Raw genomic sequence first — 14,413 nt, 5'->3', positions numbered from 1 at the left:
CTTCCAACCTTTTCTACTCTCACCCACTCAGCACTATTTAGGTTCATATCCTGTCTGCGCTTAACAAGGAGTAAGTCTCATTCAACTCAGTGGAACTTGACTCTGGGGAGGCATGTACAGAATTGCGCTCTGAATTATTTTCCTGATGAAAATGATATTTACCACTTTGTGAAAACATTAAGGAAAATGATAGCGCTGTACACGGGAAGTTTCCCCTCCGATGTATCTCAGTCTGTCCATCTGTATGCCAGATGGGAGGGGAGTAACACAGCATATGTCAAAAGTGACAAAACACTTTCTTAGGGGAAAAATGGAACTCTATTAGGACATGGGAACTAATGTATATGTCAATCCATTTAGATTTAGCATCAGGAGATGCTCCCCCCCTCTCTTTTTTTTTTTACCCAAGTAAGATAAAATGAATTGCAAATACATTAACAATTGATCCATAAACCATTACTGAGTGCCACTAAATTGCATGTGAACAGAATTAGTATCTCTTCGAATCCTCTGCTGGAGACAGAGCCTCAGTGTTGAGCAAGGGAGCTGCTTTCCCTCCTGAAAATCTAACGATCAGTTTTGCAATGTCACCAATTTTTTTCAATCATCCAAATACCACCAATTCAATTAAGCTCATAAACTTCCTACCCATAGTTCTCCAGGATAAGCAGCTCCATTTAAAAGTGAATGTGGACGAGCTTGTGCTGTCCATGTGAAATATTGTTCAATCAACAGCCAAAGTTTTACTTGTCAGTTTTGATATATCCGATAATAGCTGTAGGTTGTTTTGCAATGTCCAATGTTCTGTGAAGATGGGCTTTTCATATTCTTTATTGTTTTTTTCTGACAAAATGTTGCCTGGACTTTTGCAGTTTTGTGAAATGAAACAACAGTAAAAAAACAATATATAATTTAACCCTCATAGACCTAGCTGGACTGCAGATAAGCATCTTTCCCAGGCTTATAGCGAGTTTTTGGTAAGGATATAATGAGTTCCTGTTCATTGATCCCTTATAAGCATCCTCAGTGATTGAACGTAAAACCCATGTGCAATAGGTACTAATTCATTTGTATCCCCTTTCAGTCTATTTTAATCAGCATATGACACTGTCAAAAATCCAATTCATAATTAAGCTTTGTGGACATTGAGAATTTTTTACACATACTACAAACAGTATTTGTCTCTGCTTCCTGGCTATGATGCTTCAGAAAAAATAATAAAATCATACTCATGGATCTATATAAATGATGGGTTGTTGTTGTTGTTTTGCTTTTGGTTTGTAATTCAGGTACTTAGTAATTAGTAACAATCCAACTTGTTTCTTTCCTTTCCTTTCCTCCTTACTATCATATTCTGTGCTGAAATGGATTGCAATTATACACTGGATTATTTAATAAAGCATTTTGTTCTCCACTGTCATTCTGATATATATAAATATGAGATTTTAAAGAAGGCAAATAAATGTACTATTTACTGATCAATCGTATTGCTAAAATAAAATTAATTTCTAGAAACACAAATATCAACAGAATAAGTGTCCTGCTAAGTGAGACAGCTGCCTAATTAGGATTATTGCTAGGGATGAGATTCAGTGACCTTGATCAGCGAATTAATGCCACACCTAGTTGGTGGGGAAAGTCCATTTAAATGATATGCTTCTTGTAGTCTTCAGCCTATTTGCATGGCTTAACAGGTGTGAACATACATTTACTGCTGTATGTTTGCATACATACCGGTCTGTTGCATGCATTTACTGCAGCTCGACTCCTCAGTCCCTTGTTTGATTTGCTTCAGTGCTCTTTTGTGGCAGCTGAAACGGCTCAAAAACACAACTTGCTAAGGGTCAGTTTCTCCCTCCCCCTCACAGAGCAAAATAGTCAGTCCAAGGAAACCTAACCTGGAGTAAGACGATGGCATGGGAATAGGAGAATTTGAGCTTTAGTTCTTCACTCTGGTCCTGACCAGAATTGTGTGATGGGCCCCACTGGTCCCTCCTGCGGCTGCAACGGGCCCCATTGGGCCCTGACACACCATGGGACATCATGTGTGCCCCAGATTGGGACGCCCACAGTGAAAATTTTGTGGGTTCCTTGGTACCCCCCCCCCCAAAGATGGTGCCTATGCCTCACGGTGTTGCTGCGAGGATCAAATGGAGACTGGGAAACCATGTATGCCACCTTGAGCTCCATGGAGAAAAGATGGGATATAATTAAGTAAATATAAATACTCTCCCCCCAACAATGCTTTAATACCAGGATGGTTATTAAGGGGAGGAAGAAGGCTGTGTGGAAAACCCCTGATAATTTTCAAATCAAAATTCTAGGGATGGAAAAACAAGAACTCCTTTTACCCTTCCATCCTTTTCTTGATTAAAACCTAGATGGGATGGTGAAAGGAACAAAATATTGTTGGGCAAGCATGGCAAACCTCCTCTAAGTCCCTCCAATGCCACAGGATAGGTGGTGACCCACTAGAAAGGGATGTTTTCCCATCATATTTGGTATAGTGAAGGGGAAATCTCTCAATTTCAGTTTCCTCTCGGTTCCTAATTTTTTCCCCAAACGTCACCAGCATTTTGGTGCAAATTTCTCCTCATGTAGTACATTTTGAGCGCATTTTCCCCCAATGTATATATTTTTGCACAGCAATTTCCTTGAATATCTGTGTATCTTATTCTTACGAATATATGCATTTATATGCACACTTTGCCTTAGTATAGAGTGCAAGAGTATTGTCTTGCAAGGTTTGAGAAATGTGAATTTTGAAGAATAGCTGCGTTTCAGCTTGTACATTGTTTTAGAAAATGTGAATTAAGTAGCTTTGCCTTTAAAATGTGAACTGAATCAAATTCCTTTCCCATCCCTAATTTGAATGCCCTCCCTAGAGAAGCTTGCCTGATGTCAGCTTTTCAGTACTAGGCAAGGACTTAAGAAAAAAAAAGTTACCCCGGCAAATTAGCTGGTTTTAATCGTTGTTTTATGGTTCAGTCTGGCTTTTATTGCTTGAGGTTGATGTTGCTCTGTTTATTGCTTCAATTGTTGTATTTTAGTGCATGGTTTTGTTCTTTTAATTCTATCTTGGCTTGGGAGCTCATGCTGAAGAGTGGCTAACAAATTTTCTAAATAAATACTCTTGCAAGCAGCTCCTTCTCATAGCTATTAAAGTAGACGGTGCAGTTTTTAGCAAGCTCTGAAATATCTTGTACTCTATGCATGCTCACTTTTACCTCTGGGTTCATTTGCTGCCCAGCGTATTGTGGGTGCCTGATGAATTAGTTCTTTGTCAATTCTGATATGTTCTGACCCAAGTCATATCTTTTGGACTATTGTGTGCATTGGAATGGACTTATCAATCAGCTGTGGTGCTTCTCCAAATTTTGGGGTGCAAAAATGTGTTTTAAATGCTTCAAAACTGTGTACTTTGAGAGAAAATACAATGCATGTTTTGTGGATAAATACATTCAAGAATTAGTACCTAGATTTCGATGCTGGTTGTTTCCTTTAAAAATATATATGCAGATTTGTGTTGAAATAGGATTGAACAGATTTGGAATGAATATGTAGTTTCAGAGCCACTTGCCTGATGTTGTAGCAACGGCCACAGGAACTTCACTATGCAAGTTGCAACTCATATAGAATTGGAAGGGACCCCAGGGGTCATCTAGTCCAAAGCCCTGCAGTGCAGAAATCTCACATGTAAGGACTCCATATGAGTGGACTTTCTGCTTCCACAGAGCCTTTGTGTGTGGATGACTAGGAGCTAACACACTGGAGTCCGCTGAATGAGAATCATTGCAACAGTTGAAGGAAGCTGATGCAGTGTTGCAGATGGGGATAAAAGCATGATTCTGTTCCCCGGGGCAGATAGCATTGCCCTGCATATGAATAACACATATGTAGACCCAAGTTATAATCATACCCATTGGTTTTGTTCAGGAGATGAACCTATAGCCCTCTAGATACTGAAAATGTTAAATTCCCTGTGCAGAGTGGGTAAGAATCAACTCATATTTGCTGTTGCAGTTGTTGTTTTATGAATCAGCATTCCCACAAGCAGCCTAGCTGCCATGTTTTACACCAGCTAGAGTTTCCAGACCAGCTTCAAAGGTGACCTCACATACAGAGTATTGCTGTAGTAATCCAACCTTGAGGATACCTATATATTGGAAATTGTGGTCAAGTTTTCTTCAACACAGGTATCCTGTGTCTATTATGTGTACACCATTGCTACATCATTCCTTTCCAAACAGGTACATTCCTTCACAGCTCTGATAACTCCCAAAGAAACTGGCACAGCTTTTTCATAGTCAGCTCCTCAATGCAGACATCTTCAAATGTCACCTTTTCCTCACACCATGTCTGAGTTATCATTCCTTGGATAGAGTTACCACAGTTGGGCAGCAAAAGTACTTAATAGATCACACTGTAGAGATCCCAATAATAGTTGGAGGATGCAAAAGCTTTTCCTTGCCGGTCCTATGTACTTTTATTGCTTATACAAACAAAACAGCCAACAGGAACATAATAAATTGACTGAAGTAAATAACCAACGTTTTCCCCCTTTTCCTTTTCTCCTCTTAAATGGACCAAACTTAACTTTTACTGAATCTATAATGGCTCCTTTCCAGCTGCATTAAAATGTTCTGCTGTTTCCCTGTAAGTTGCTGTTAGCAAAGTCTCATCGGGTGATATAAAGGCTCATCACAACTCACCTTTTTGGCAAGCTTTCTCCATCGTAGGCTGGGATCGGCGGAGCATTTCCTATCAACTCATGCAGAGATGATCAGCAGGTAGAGCCAAGGATGGCCTATGTCTGACATTATGTCTGCCACTTATTTGATGGCTCACATTCACATGCTTAGAATCAATTTAATTACCACAACAGAGGGTTAGAAACATTATTTGTTTATTTCAGCTATTAATTAATATAATAATAATAATAATAATAATAATTATTATTATTAATACCCTACCCATCTAGCTGGGTTGCCTCCATACACCACTTAATCACTGACATTTTTAAGTGGTGTACAGTAAGATTACCAAAAAGTATGCAGTGGATCAAAATCAATTAAAGATAATCATGAAATAAATCATAATAATCAATTAAAACTTCATCTAGCCCCTGAAGCTCAGCAGGAAAGGGGGTTGTCTGATCTGAACTGGAAATGATTGGCCCAGATTGCTGAATGCATGGCTTTTGGTTGATGCCAGTTATGCACTTGAGCCACAGAGGACTGCTATCAGAGATGGTCCCAAATTGATCAGGTAGAGCGATATAAGGAATCTGGTGGTCCAAAAAATATCCTGGACCTGATTTATGAAGGGTCTCATGAATTACCTAATAGAGGACCTCTCCCACTGTCTTGCTTGGAGCATTAGTACACCTGAGGCTGTCATCAGAATTAGGGCTTTTTACTGGGTGCTAAGTTACAAGTTTAATAGGTTACTTTCTTACTGGGGTTAACTTCTATGATTTGGTTCCTCTGCTTTTGTCCAAGTTCATGTGAAAGAAATCAACAGTCTATTGCTTTCAACTACAAACATTTTGCTAATGGTATTAGCTCTATCTAAACCACTTTTCGAATGGCCAGAGTACGTTGCTGGAGAATGAAGGAGAGCTGGGTGAATGAAACACAAGTAGGTGTTGTCAACATGGATTTTTAAAATCTATGCTAGTCCATGTGGTGCTTTCCAGAGCTTATTGGACTGCAACTCTCACCAACCCCAGCCAGAATGGCTAATAGCTAGGGAGATTGAGAGTTGTAGTCCAACAACATCTGGATGAAACAATGTTATGCTTCAAGCAGTCAGAAGTGGACAGTTTATCTAGTCATGGTATTATCTCTGTTTTAGACATAGATGCTGCTATCTCAGATACTTCTATACACGTGCAGAGATTTCTCTGAGCATGATCAGAACAATGCAAGATGATGACATCCAGGTTGCTTAGCTTGGTGAGCCTCAAATGAGTGAGAAAAGAATTCAGGAGTCAGCCCACAAAGAAGGCTAAACTGTTATTGGGGGCTAGGAACACATTTCTTTTGCTTGAATGTAAAATATCCTTGCTGCAGCAATCTTAGAGAGCCATTGCATTACATCACGAACTCCCATTAAAATTTACCAATAGGTTTATAGTATTTGTGCCACTGGAATCTAAGTGTACTAAAGCATAGTCACTTGTTTCTGATATTAAGTTAATTTCATGAAAAGTGGCCTTAAATAATCCTGCTTCATCCAATCTCTTTTCTTTATCAAATTCAGCACAGATTATTAGGCACAGAAATTACATAAAATTACTATTGCAGCGGGGATGTACAATGCCATGTAAAACACTAATTAGAATTAAACACGCATACCATAGGGGTGTGCATGCATTTTGTGTGAAATTATCTGTGGGCCTTTAACTCTATTAAGTGGATATCTGCACTAGACAACACAATGACTCATTCTACCCTCTGACCAAATCAGCATTAGAGTAAATTAAACTTAACTTACCAACTCTCAAAGAAAAATCGGAACTGATGTTTAATGTGAAATAATGTGATGGACACATTGGAGATACCTTCCACAGTGTGGCAGATACCCTGTTAAATTATCCGTGGTATTAGGGAACTTGCAGGTCATTGAGTATCCCAATTTAATTTGGCAAGTACAGGACATTTCTAATAATTAATACTGTAATAACACTTAATGATCTGCACTCATGCAATCTGAAAAACCAGCTAGTAGTGCAGTTTTTAGTGGCTGCACAAACAGCTAGTTTGGAATTTTTCAAACGCTGCTAATTTAGCATCACATCGTATGGCTGGGTAGGAGGAGACCCTGCCCATGGGGCTGCTGCTGACCCCAACAGTGGTGACCTTGCTAAGCATGACATGGCGAAAGCAAAGAGTGTTATCTCAAGGGAAGTATTGGCTTATTCTGAAATAGAAGTGGAAATGGTCCTGGGATATACGTGCCTATTTCTCTACCCCCATGATCATCCTTCTTCCTCCTGGCTATAGCAGTGTGATAAGAAGCTGCAAGGAAGTGATTCCCATGACGCTCTGTGGTAACATATGAAGAGTCCTTCAACCAGGGCTAAAAACCCAACTCTGCATTCTTAGAATATGAAATATTCATGAAAATGTATTGGAAACACATTCGAAAATGATTCCCAAATCACTAGTTGTCTAATCCCTAAAAAACAGGATGCAAAGTTTTCTGCTGATTTTGGCCTATGAATTCTCAGCATGTATGTGAAACTTTCAGTGCAACCATGTTTTTCTGTCACTTGACAAGCTCTTATGTAGCCCTTTTTACAAAAAAATACGTAATATGTTTTTAAATTAGATTAATTTTATTATTAAAATGTAAAAGCATAAACTTCCAAAAAGAAAACCACATTTTAACTGCAAATCAGAAAGCTTTTTTACTCTTCTTTTCAGTATAGTACAGTAACATTCGCAGTTGATGGGTGAAATCAACTTCTTATTCAAAGACAATTTCATTGCCGTTGTTGCTGTTTTGGTATTATCATCGTGGTTCTATTAATTTGTCTGAGTCTGATGAAGTGTGGAAAGAAGACACTTTGTCTTATCTGAATTGTACTTTAGCCACATCTAGAGAGCTAAAGGTTCCCAAACTTAAATTAGGCAACAAGATAGTTAACTGCCACCAGTTTGAAGGAAAATGTTGCATCCAGTGTGTTATAGTGTCTAGAGGGCTAGAATAAGACCTGGGACACCAAGGTTCAAATCTACTCTCAGTTGTAAAACTCACTGGGCGACCTTTGGCCAGTCAAAGTGTCTCAGTCTAAACTACCTCATAGGGCTGTTGTGATTCTAAAAACAGGAAAGTGCAGAATCATGTATGCGACCTCGAGCTCCATGAAGGAAATGTGGGGTATAAATGTAATGAATAATTTAAAAAACTGTAGATATAAGGAGCAAACAATAACATCTCATGATCTGTGCGTCAAAGTCAACTGAGCAACCTGTTAAGGTAAGTTTGGTGTGACTTTTTAAAAACATTTTTTATTAGTTTTTCTCATTACAAGTTTACACAAACAATTTGTACAATCATTTTATGAGATTTTCTGAATCTTATGACTTCCCCCATTCCCCTAAATGGGTCCTTGAAACAAAGTTTAAAGCTACATATCAATACATTCTCCACAATTTTCATTTTTCCAAATTATCCATTACTTTACAAGTGTTTCTGATGATCCAGCTAGGGTTTTAATTTGCTTACAATGGTCTCCCCAGTAAATTATAAATCCCCCCACCTTTTAAAAAAGTCCTTGTCTTCTTGATTCCTGAGTCTTCCCGTTAGTTGATTGGTGTGACTTTTTAAAACATCTGGAAATAAAATTCACTGGCCAAGATCACAGAGACACATGTTTCAGGTTACAGTCAGAATCTAGATATGCCTCAACAAAATGGGCAATATTATACCAACAGATGTATTGGGACCTCTCTCCCCACACCTGAAGGAGAAGTCCTATTGTGAAAGTGGGGTGACCTTCTTGGATGCCACCCAATCGTACCTCAAGGATAAGACACTGAAGATGAGAAGACACTAGCCTGGGAATCAAGCAGTAATATTTTGAGGCTAAGATGCGCTGGTGGCCACAGTTGGCAAAGATGAAATTTTGTTTGTCAAAGGACTAGGTGTCTTCAGGCTAGCCGACTTTCGACAAAGATGGGCATGGGTCAAAACATACTCCCAAGAGTGTGTGTAGTGGGTAAGAGCGGTAGTCTCGTAATCTGGGGAACCGGGTTCACGTCTCCGCTCCTCCACATGCAGCTGCTGGGTGACCTTGGGCCAGTCACACTTCTTTGAAGTCTCTCAGCCCCACTCACCTCACAGAGTGTTTGTTGTGGGGGAGGAAGGGAAAGGAGAATGTTAGCCGCTTTGAGACTCCTGAAGGGGAGTGAAAGGCGGGATATCAAATCCAAACTCCTCCTCTTCTTCTTCTTCTTCTTCTTCTTCTTCTTCTTCTTCTTCTTCTTCATCTGCATCACTGGGCAGTGCTGATTGAACCCAGTATAAATGAAGAGTACACAGGACCGAGTCTTCTTATATCCTTGAACTCTGGCAATGTATTCAGGCTAATGACCTGAACCACACACAAGTGATCTTATCTGCGATGCAGGTGGCAAACTAATCAGAGTAAGCAGAAGACTACCCCTGATTCACAGGAGAGTTCGCCACCCGAAAGAGTTCCACAGCAGAAGCACTTTGCATATGTTTTCATAAAAAGGGAAGGGATGCTTTGTAAAGTAATCAGTCACCTTTGGATCATGTAGTCAACAACTCCAACCTTCTTTCCTTCCTCCTTAATCTGCTACAGGCTCTTTATGTACTTCGGGAGACCTCTCTGTCAACGATACTGTGGTTTTGGTTACCCAAACAGATAGATGGGTAGGTGTCAAGGTCAGGCAGCTTTTGAGAGACATAAAAGAGTGAAAGAAAACTTGATTACCCATAGATTTTTTCTTCTTCATACATTGCTGTGCTAATTCACTTAGAGCTGATTTACATATGCATGTAAATCACTCAATAGCTTATCACTCAATGACTTGTCACACAGCGGCTGGCAGCTGTACATGCGGACTGCTTTCTATCAAACAGCTTTGATTGAAGTGGTATCAGGTAGTATGGGAGCTCTGTGTAGCGTGGCATCAATGACAGGGCTTTCTCCCAGTCATACAGGTCATCTGTGGAGGTTCAAGTCATCCAATGAACTCACTTAGCTGAACCAGAAATCCCCCCCCCCCATGACATTGAGTCATTTGAAGACCAAACCCTCATAAAAAAACTGAAAAGCCTGTCATACCATGTTTGTTAACATTCTAATTTTAAGCACATTTACTCAAAAGTAAGTCTGTCTAGTTTCAGTGGGACTTCCTTCCAAGCAATTACATTTCGGACCATAGCCTGGTTAATCTGAACAAAATGCTCGGCTCTTCTTCCAAGCGACATCCCACTGCCATCTATGTCACTGGAGATAACTAGTTCACCTTAGGCAGCAAGGCATTGCAGAAAATTTGTTATCATATTCATCTGTCCCTCCTCCTCCCATGCAAGAGAATCCCTAAAATAGCTCAGGAATGAATTTCTGGCAAGTCCCAGACTGCTCCTCTCTTTGAAATTCATAGGTTTAGCGGCATCGTGTCAGATCATTTTTCATAACCCTTGTTTCCTTGTCAGCATGTCATAGCCAGTAAAGAGCTGCTAGATTAGTACAAATATATAAATCTTTTCTCAGCTTCCACCTCGCTGCTGTTTAATGCTTCTTTACTCAACCACTGTGCTTTTACCAGCTCAAAATACCTTCTGTTTGTAGAAACACATATTTATTATTATTATTATTGGGGAGTTTGTAAGATTTCCCTCAGCACAGGCTGACAGCATACATACCACTTTGTCATCTATCATTGTACAAAAGATCTGTCAAGCCGCAAAACAATTTCAATAATAAATAAAAAAATTCTGCATGGAATTACTTTGAAGGAGAAGTAACAGGCTCTGTGCTCTTTGACGTCTTTCTATTTATTTATATTCTGTCCCCCCCCCCTTTTCTTTAAATTTTGGCTGTGGAAGGTACTTAATGTACCAAAAACAATTTGTACAAGCATTATTTTACCAATTGAAAGTGTGTACGCCTTGCTGGGGTCTTCTTTATCTAACTGTTGCTAATACATTTTCATGCTGAGCTCTTATGGCTTCATTTTACAGTTGAGGAGATCACCCACTCCATGCTGTGTTAGAAATGGGACCCTCGTCACTTGAGTCTAGAGAGGGCACTTAACATGTGAACAACAAACAAGAAAAAGTTACTGCTTTAAAGCCTCTATATCCCTTTATATTCTTTGTTGAAAACTTGGCCTCTTTTTCGCTCCTTCTCATCACACAGCATAAGCAGGGCAAACCTGTAAATCAAAAATAATTGACTTGATCAAGATGAGATGGGTATATATTTTTAAAAAAATAATTATAATGATTCATTTCAATATTCTTAGTGTTAGGACCATTGAGGGTCCCACAATTATCTCTAACATATTGGTCTTCAAATTTTTGACATCTGTCTCTGATTAACATGTTTTCCCTTCTAATTTAGCAAATCAAGAAGAATTAATGTATGGCTCCACACAGGGCTGTTACTGAAGGCGAGAGAGATGGGTTGTAAATTGGGAGATTCCAAAGCTACCACTCCATAGCACAAGTATTCTCAGGAAAGTCCCATCAAAATCAGTATGCCTTACACACAGGTAAGGGATCTTAATGACTGCAACTATATAAAGCATCACTACTAAATGAAAAAGTGAAACTAATAATGATGTGGCTATACTTTTATTGATCATTGTTGGATAAAGTTTTGAAAGTAAAGATTTATATAGCCAGACCTAAGGGCAGGGAAGGAATTAGGTTCCGTGTTCATTTTAGTGCAAAGCTCTCCAATTGACAGCTCATAATAAAATATGCAAACTGAAATGCACGAATCCTTCAAAATCAGCACTTTCCTGAATTTTGTGATGCAGTTTTGCAGCCAAAGAACGTGTACAGAAATGCATACACCAGGGCAAAGCATGCCTTAAAATGTGTACATTGGTGAAAAATAACATACCACACTGTGTTGTATTAGGGAAAATTCATTGCAAAATGTGTACCTCTGGGGAAATTCAAACCAAAATGCTGATGAACTTTCATGGAAACTAAAGAAAACCGAAAAACAACACCTGACATGGAATTGTAGAGAACTAGCCTTAAGACGAGAAACTGAGGAAAGGAAATAAAAATGGATAAAGTCGTCCATCCAACTCAAACCAGTTGCTATAGGATATTTGCATTTAAGGACCTGGGCAGTCCAATGTATAATCAATCTGACTATGTAGATTTTAAAAGGCTTAGGATGTAAACTCATAGTCTCTGGGAGGACATCTCAGGGAACAGAAGTCTCCTGTGGACTGGTAACGGCTGCCCTGCTCACAGAGAACTAACTGATGGTTGTGGTAGGCTTTGGATTTTAGTGGACACACCTCCAGAATAAAGGAGGGGGACAGTGTAGCTATTTCCCCTCCCACTGAAATAAGTAATAAGGGGAAGGAATGAAAAACTGATGGTGCAGGGGTGGTGGATAAAATAGGTTTAAAAGTGCCTACCACCTTGATGGTACAATTATTCCACCACCCACTCCCCCCCCCCCCGACCTCCATAAAATTGCTCTGTTATCGTTCTCCATTGAACAAAGTGGCTTTTGCTCCAGATCTTAAGTATTCCAACACAACTAGTTTCTGGATATGAGTCCTCTCAAGTCAACGGTAGTATTCCAGCTGGAATGTTTTGTGGTCTGTGACAATGATTCTTATATACAAATTTAAAAGCAGAGCATTTCTAATTTTCCTTTGATATATCGTGTTGTTCTCTGTTTTTTTTAAAAAAAATCAGACGCTGAGACCTGCATTTAGGAGAACCAGCTGGGGCAATAATTGCTTTGAAATTATGTTCTGGACAGCTGAAAAGGAAGGATCAGCATCAGAGCCTCTTGTTTTCCACCCTGTCAGTTTTTTGCCCAGCTATGGATTTGTTGTCCTCCGCTCCTGATGATTCCACTGACACCCCTGTCAGAAAATGAATTTTTCACTCCGCACTTGATTGAGTCCATTCATAGGGCGTAACTCTGTTGAAAAGTGTCACTCTCAAGCTCACTCGTTCATAGGGGTGTCCCCCCCCCCAAGTTCTGTCCCTCTTGTCTACTCATCATATTGTATTTTTGGCCATTGATAAATACTTTCATGAAGGACTTCAGGCTTTCAATTTTTTTTATTAAAAAATAATAATACTCTGATTTAGGAGTTGGAATGAATTTGCATCCCTCCCCCCCACCTCACCCTTTCCCTTTTTGAGGATTTATGTCCAATATTCATCATTCTATGTGCGAGTAAGTAGCCACTGGATATTAAAAAGCAGTTTTATTCTGCTAACAAATATTTGTTATCTTGCAGTGTTTGACAACTGACATACAAAGACATTATTTCTCACATTTAGGCACTCTCTGTGCATATTTTTCTCCATTTTCTCCTCACAACAATCCTGTGAGGTAGGTTAGGCTGGGAGTGCTCAGTGAACTTAAATGCGGTTTTGATCCTGGGTCTTCTCAGTCCCAGCCTGACACTTTAACTACTATGTCACACTGATTCTTTTACCACACTGGCTCATTAAGCATTGGTATATCACCATCATTCTACCTTCAGGGAAGCCTTTCCACAACAACATGTCTCCTGTGGAACTCATGTCTGTTGGCCTTTCAGTCTTGGAAAACACTAAGCATTCCCTGTATTTTCACCCTGCAAAGGAAAATTGCTGGTGGCAAGCTGTCTTTTTAGGAAGTTTGTCTGCCGTTCCTGATCATGTCATTGAGGAACTCCTGATAAATTTGTATGCAATTTCACCTTTGACAGTGTTTGATAGTTGACACGCAATGGTAAATTGTAACTGATGGCATTTGATCCATAATAGGCCATTGAAATGTGTGTTGATATCTGCTGCTCATGAGTTTTCATCTCTGAAGCCATTCAGGCCAATGAAGATTATCTCAACATGGCTAGCAGCAAGGAGTTTGTAGGACAGTTACAGGATAAAGTAGATTGACTTCATTGTGGCTTGGATGCCACAATCATGACAGGTCCAGTTGGGGTATCCAATGGCATCTGGCCCAGTGTTATGGAATCACTTCCAGTTGACATGGCCTGATGATGTGGACATGCTAATTTTTAATCAATCAATCAATCAATCAATCAATCCTCTTTTACCTTCACCTGAAGGTGATTTACCAACTTCCCATAAAAACAATACAAAAAGCAACCAAACATAGGCTTAAACAAAATATTAAGTGAACATTTAAGGCAGATGCATTTTCATCCAGCTGGAAGTGCCTATTGAAACAAATATGTCTTCCAACTGTTTCCAGAAGTACAGATAGTGGACAGGTGTCATATTTTGACAGTGATGCTGTTTCATAAAGCAGCAGCAGCTATGCTGAAAGCTTGCTGCAAGTTATTGTGGAGTGGGGTTCTGATATTTTTGGGAATTGAAGGAGCAACTTGACTGCAGACTGCAGGACACAGTGACCTACTGGGAATATGTGGACTCTCAGATAACCTAGTCCTGAGCAGCATAGGGCCTAATACAGTGGTACCTCTGGTTACGTACTTAATTAGTTCCGGAGGTCTGTTCTTAACCTGAAACTGTTCTTAACCTGAAGCACCACTTTAGCTAATGGGGCCTCCCACTGCTGCTGCACCGCCGTGCGATTTCTGTTCTCATCCTGAAGCAAAGTTGTTAACCCGAGGTACTATTTCTGGGTAAGCGGAGTCTGTAACCTGAAGCGTATGTAATCCGAGGTACCACTGTACGTTAGTTTCAA

Source organism: Podarcis tiliguerta (genome assembly GCF_965153285.1).
Source record: "Podarcis tiliguerta genome assembly, chromosome: 7".
NCBI classification, from domain to species: Eukaryota; Metazoa; Chordata; class Lepidosauria; order Squamata; family Lacertidae; genus Podarcis; species Podarcis tiliguerta.
The sequence above is the reverse complement of the archived record's forward strand: the minus strand, read 5'-3'. Positions refer to the sequence as shown.